This window comes from Stenella coeruleoalba (genome assembly GCF_951394435.1).
Source record: "Stenella coeruleoalba genome assembly, chromosome: 3".
In the NCBI taxonomy this organism is placed as follows: domain Eukaryota; kingdom Metazoa; phylum Chordata; class Mammalia; order Artiodactyla; family Delphinidae; genus Stenella; species Stenella coeruleoalba.
The window spans coordinates 159,135,978-159,142,542 of NC_137148.1; the positions used below are offsets into that span (position 1 = coordinate 159,135,978).

At 36.1% G+C, this 6,565-nt stretch overlaps 2 protein-coding genes across 2 annotated transcripts in view; one reads left to right on the top strand and one right to left on the bottom strand.

Moving 5' to 3' along the window:
- LOC307183918 (UDP-N-acetylglucosamine--peptide N-acetylglucosaminyltransferase 110 kDa subunit-like) overlaps positions 1-6,565 on the top strand; it is a 96,130-nt gene that overhangs the window by 47,638 nt on the left and 41,927 nt on the right. The window lies entirely within an intron of this gene.
- LOC307184939 (uncharacterized protein) overlaps positions 1-6,565 on the bottom strand; it is a gene marked incomplete at its 5' end in the record, with an annotated part of 35,401 nt that overhangs the window by 17,240 nt on the left and 11,596 nt on the right. The gene's annotated exons all lie outside the window — the stretch shown is intronic.

The following is a 6,565-nucleotide window of genomic DNA, read 5'->3' on the forward strand; positions in this document are numbered from 1 at the left end:
TGTAACACACATCTTCCTCTGGAGCCCAACTGTGAGGCCGCGGCTCCCAGGCCCTGTCTTCTCACAAAGTTCACTGAAACATAAGAGGTGAGCCCAACTGCACAAGCCCATTTAAGGCCTCTGCTGCTCATTGAAGGCCATCATGTCTGCTCACACTTCATTGGCCAAAACATGTCACAGATCTAAGCTGTATTTAGAATATGTGTATTTGTTTAAAGTTGGGTGCCCTCACAGAAGAATATTGCATTTTGGACAGTGTTACCTTAGCATTTTCATTGGCATTTGCAAACGTGATAAACGCCGTGTGCACTTTTTCACCTTTGAGAACTTGCTGAAATTGTGGGACCATTTCTATTGGAAAAGAGGAAGGTACACTTTAGAACTCAACTCTAGTTATGGCATTGTTGGGAGAAGAATTAATGAGATAAGGGCAATACAAGTGAAAGATTTGGGATCACATATTCATCATTAACATTAGCATTCTAGAGAACATTCCTGGAGAATTGTGATGCTTGCTTTATGTGATTTCTATCATAAATCATTAGAATTTGACCAAGACACTTCAGTGAAGCATACATCATACAGCACATCTCATTTTAGTTTTTCCTACCACTCCACAACTTATCATCAATACTTCACCATAACTCAGAAACAGAAAGAGAAACTGAGTGAGTTCATTGTTAGCAGACGGGCTTCACAAGTAATACTCTTGGAAGTTCTTCAAATGATAGCAGACAGTAACTCAAGCCATAAAAACAAAACAAAGAATGCTGACTAGAGCAGTTGTGTAGGGAATTATCAAAGATACTGTAATTTCAAATTTCTTCTCCTTTTTTCTCTTAACTAATTTAAAAAGTAAGTGCCTAAACAATATGACTATATTTGGATTGTTCTCTATATAACATAAAGAAATATCATATATTTGATGATATGGCACAACGAAGGCAGTGAGAACAAAGCTGTGTTAGAATAAAAATGACAGTAGATCATAAGCTGATTCCGCAGGAAGAAAGGAAGAGAACCAGAAATGGTAAATAGATTAACCCGACAAACTCAAAAATATTTATTTGCTCAACCTTCTTCTCTAAGCTCCTTGAAAAAATAAGCTTGTGAGAAGTAATAATTATAATAATATGTTGTTAAGTATGTAACATATATAAATAATAAAAAGAAAAAAGAGGGGAAGGCATACAGCTCTATAAAAGTACAGTTTCTGTTTCTATCTGGAATGAACCTAGTAAAAATTTGAAGAGATTCTGAGATGTATTACATAAGCACTAGTGCAGCCATTAGTCAAACAATGTGGTTAAAAATCATTAAAGGAATTACATGTTACAGTAGAAAATATCTACTTACTATAAAAGGAAAATGGAGGAACAACAACAATAACAAAAAAACAAAAACATGAGACATGTAGAAAACCAAAGGTAAAATGATAGACATAAATAAATCCTACCATATCAATAATAAAAACTAAATGTAAATGAATTAAACAATACAATCAAAAGGCAGATATTGTCGAACTGGGTATTAAAAAATGTTTTCTATAGGAGACACTCCTTGGATTCAAAAGTCTAATGTGTACAAAGTAAAAGGATGAAAAGCTATACATCATGCAAATAGCGACCGTAAGCATTGCTGAAGTGGCTATACTAATACCAGAAATAATAGACTTTAAAACAAACAAAAAAGTTACTAGATATGAAAAGGGACATTTTATGATAAAGAGAGGGAAGATACAAAAATGTTTAACATATTTGCCCTGAATAAGGTAAAACCAAAATACATGAAGAAGAAAATACCAAAATCCATGAAGAACTGAAGGAAGAAATAGATAATTACACAACATTAAGTAGAGGCTTCAGTACTCCACAGTCAATAATGGATAGAACAGTTAGGCAGAAGATCAACAACGATATAGAAGACTTGGACAAGACTATGAATTAACAAGACCTAATAAATGTTTACAGAACACTCAACCAAACAGTAAAATACTCATCCTGCTCAACCACATGTGAAACGTTTTCCAGCATAGATGACATGTTAGGCTGTAAGAGAAGAGATTGAAACCCATATACGTTGCTGGTGGGAATGTAAAATGGTGCGGCCATTTTACGAAACAGCTTGAGAGTTCCTGCAAGTGTTAAACATAGAGTTACCCTATGACCCAGCAGTTCCAGTACTAAATATATACCTAAGAGAAATAAACACTTATGTCTGCACAAAAGCTTGTACGTGAATGTTCATAGAAGCATATTTCTAAAAACAAAAGGTGGAAATAATTCAAATGACAACCAGATAAATGAATAACCAAAATGTGGAATATCCATACAATAGAATAGCATTCAGCTATAGAAAGGAACGATCTAGTGATCCATGTTACAACATGGATGAACCATGAAAGCATTATGTAAAGTAAAAGCAGCCACTCACAAAAGATCACATATTGTACGGTCCCATTTATATGAAATGCCCAGAATAGCAAATCTGTAGAGACAGGAAGTAGATGAGTGGTTGCCTAGGGCTGAGTGGTTTGAGGAGATTGAAAAAAAAGCTTGTTAATGTGTAATGGGTTTTTTGTGGGGGGACAGAAATCTAAAATTGGATTGTTGTGATGCTTACGCAAGTCTTTTAGTGGTTACACTGAGAACCACTGAATTGTATACATTAAAGTGTTGAAATTATGGTATGTAAATTCCATCCCAATAAAGCTGTTAAACTTATGATAATTTTATATTTATAAATTTGAAAATTCATCAAAAATGACAAATTCTTTAAAAATGCAAGCTAACAAGACTAACCCAAGAAAGAAAAAATATCTCAAAAACCTATATCTACTGCAAAAGTTGTTTGTATAATTAAGTACCTTTACAGAAAATGATTTCCAGGGATAAATGGCTTTCCAAGTAAATTCTTCCAAATATTAGGAAAGAAATATTGGTAATCTTACATAAAAATGTTCCAGGAGACAGAAAAGTATATATTGCTCAAAATATTTATAAGGCCAACATAAGCTTCAGATCAAAACTAAAAAGAATATTGCAAGAGTAGAATCACAGGCCAGTTTCTCTTTTGAACATGCATGCAAAATGTGTAAACAGAAGAACAAACTGTATCCATGGTATGTAAAACAATCATATATCACAATCAAAGTAGCTTTATTCTAGTAATGCAAGGTTGGTTTAATGTTCAAACATGAAACTGATCCCAGGAATGAATTAGAGTGGGAAAAAAGTCATTTAAAACAGAAGTCTTGGGACTTCCCTGGTGGTCCAGTGGTTAGAACTTGGCGCTTTCACTGCTGGGGCCCTGAAGTCCAATTCCCGGTCAGGGAACTAAGATCCTGCAAGCCATGAGGCAGGGCCCCCCCCAAAAAAAAGGAAAACAAGAAGACAACCAGGAGAAGCACAAGATCGAATAAACATAACAGATAACACCTTATGAAAAGTAGGTGAAGATTATGGAATATTCTAAAATTTTAAAACAAAAAGAAACATTTAAAGGTTCAAGAGGATGTGGCAAATATTGTACATAGGCAAAAAATAAAATAAAATAAAATATACGGATGATGGGAGCCCAAAAATCCAGATGCCCATGTCCTGTCTCTGAAGATTCTCATTCAATGGGTTATGGATTTCCTCTATGTTTAAAAACCTACAGGTGTTATAAAGCAGAAACTAACACACCATTGTAAAGCAATTATACTCCAATAAAGATGTTAAAACACAACCAAACAAACCTACAGGTGATTCTGATATGATGCACAGACAATGTAAAGCTTCTGCTTTACAGGAAATAATACCAGATTATTTTGTTATTTTATAGTTATAGTAACAGGTTGTACTATTGACCGGTAAGTCTGATGTCAAAATGCACTCCCCACTAGGGATATAAAAGGAAGTAATAGTCTCTACGGCTACTTGGTGGCAGCATGCATGTATTGCAAGGGCAATTATTGTAGGAATCCAAATGAGTGGAACATTTTAGAATTGGAAGACTACATACAGATCATCTAGTCAAGCTTCCAACTGTTATAGTTGTGAAAACTAAGGCCCATATAAAAGAAATGATTTATCTCCAAAGAGCGTTAGTGAAAGAATATGAAATTAAAAATATCTCTGAACTTTTAATTTAGTGCTGTTTTTATTAATCTCAAGTATTAGCTTAAACTTCAGTGTGACAGATTTGGGATTGAATTCTTGCTCAGCTTTACTAATTACGTGCCTTTTAGTAAGTTACTAAAACCCTTTTTTTTTTTAAAGTAGGTTTATTTATTTATTTTTGGCTACATTGGCTCTTCCTTGCTATGCGCAGGCTTTCTCTAGTTGTGGTGAGTGGGTGCTACTCTTTGTTACGGTGCGCGGGCTTCTCATTGTGGTGGCTTCTCTTTGTTGCTGACTGCGGAGTCTAGGTGTGTGGTCTTCAGTAGTTGTGGTTCACGGGCTCTAGAGTGCAGGCTCAGTAGTTGTGGCGCATGATCTTAGTTGCTCCTTGGCATGTGGGAGCTTCCCGGACCAGGGCTCAAACCCGCGTCCCCTGCACTGGCAGGCAGATTCTTAACCCCTGCGCCACCAGGGAAGCCCTACTAAAACACTTTTAACTTCGCTTTTCACATATGTAAAATGTTGAGCCTTGACTGATGTAGAATATGAGATAACCTAGCACTGTTCTTAACACATACACGTAGTTAACATTTTTTGGCTCTCATCCCTCTTAAACAACCTCTATCCTCTTGACAATGAAAGTGTGTTTCAGCTAGCAAAGCACCCTAGAGCTGAACACATTCTGGCAAGAGATATAGGATTCTTTTTCTTACTGGTGGTTCTTTATACCTGATATTTGAACTGCACTGAAACATGAACATCTCTTGTTTATACTGTATTAATGGATTTGATAGATGAATTTTAAAAAGTAATATGCAGGAAAAAAAGTAATATGCAGGAATTGAGCTGCCTTACTCTCAAGAAATATAATTCGATAGTGGTGGCTAAAACGATAAACAGTGTTTGGACAGGGAGTCCATATTGGATGTGAACTACCTGTACTCCCATTCGTCTATTAAGAATAAATAGAATCCTTTCAAAATCTGTTTTAAAGCGCAGTTATTCCCTTCTGACTCATTTAAGTTACCTGCAAGAAAAAGACAATCTCCCGAATCCTTGCTTAAAAGGCTTTTAATATAAAGCAGATAATTTTTTGCAACATTTCCCAAACTTTTCATTATCAAATTGGCTGAGGCTTCTCAACAATTATCATTTCACAACAATATCTCCATTTTCACCTTTTTTTTTTTAAAGAATTGGCCTCGTAGATGTGCCCTTAAAACAGAGCTTCACTCTCAACTTATTTTAAGTTTTGTATTCAAACAGTATGAAGAAAACAGGATCAGGGAATTCAGCCATAAAAGTGAATGGATTACTGATACATGCTACATCATGGATGCAACTAAGTGAAAGAAGTCAGGCGCGAAAGGCTCTATATTGTATGGTTCCATTTATATGAAATGTCCAGCAGTGGCAAATCCATACACACGGAAACTATTATACATTAGTGATTGCCAGGGGTTTGGAAGAGAGGGAAATAGGGAATGACTCCTCAAAATGGGTGTATGTTTCCTCTTGGGGTGCTGAAAATGTTTTGTAGTTGGACAGTGGTGATAGTTGCACAACATTGTGACAGTAGTAAATTCCACTGAATGGTACAGTGAATTGTAAAATGATCAAAATGGTGGATTTTGTGTTATGTTCATTTTACTACAATAAAAAGGAGAAAGAATTAGGGAAAGACTTAGAGTTTGGGAAACTAAGGTGAACTGGTCAAGAAAAAGACAGCTCTACTGTTCAGTGTTCTCTCAGCTCTCCCAGTGCATTGATCCTCAGCAAAAAGTAGCCTGAACTTGTCGATGATAGTCATTCAACACAGTCCAGGGAAAAGTAAATAAAATAAAACCCAACTCTTCTTCTTTAGCACATCTGTGAAAGGTTAACTTGCTGCTCAGCCACGTGGACATTCATGAAATCGTTTCACTTTAGGTGTCCTCTACTTCAGTACTTTACTCACAGCTCATTCACACCTGTAGGCAACAGCATTCCTTAATTCGATGGAATCTGCAGTGCTGGTTGTGATCAGTCTCATGAAAAGAAAAGGAAGGAGGAAAAAGCCTCCACATTGACTTGGTGGCCTTGACGAAATGGATGCAGAAGACAGCTTGAGTGTCAAACTGGAAACTGTTATTTTCCTTTTCCTTTTCTTTTAATCTTTCCTATCAGGTCTCCTGCCCACTTCCCACCCCCTTCTTTCAAACAGGAAAGACACTAATTAGCTGCTTTTTTGTGTTTTTGGTAAAACAACTATTGTTTTGCGTTTCTTGTTGTTCGGTGAACATTATTGTTTTTACTGCCAAATGAGCTTCAGTGGTTGATGTAGGGGGTCTCTTGGGAACTTAACTTTTTCCAGTTTAAGTGGAAAAGCTTTTTTGTTTGAATTGGCTTTTACTGGGTGCTTCAAGGTTTGCTCTTGGCTCTTTGAAGGGGGACTGAATAGCACTGTGTTTCCTTTGAGGTTC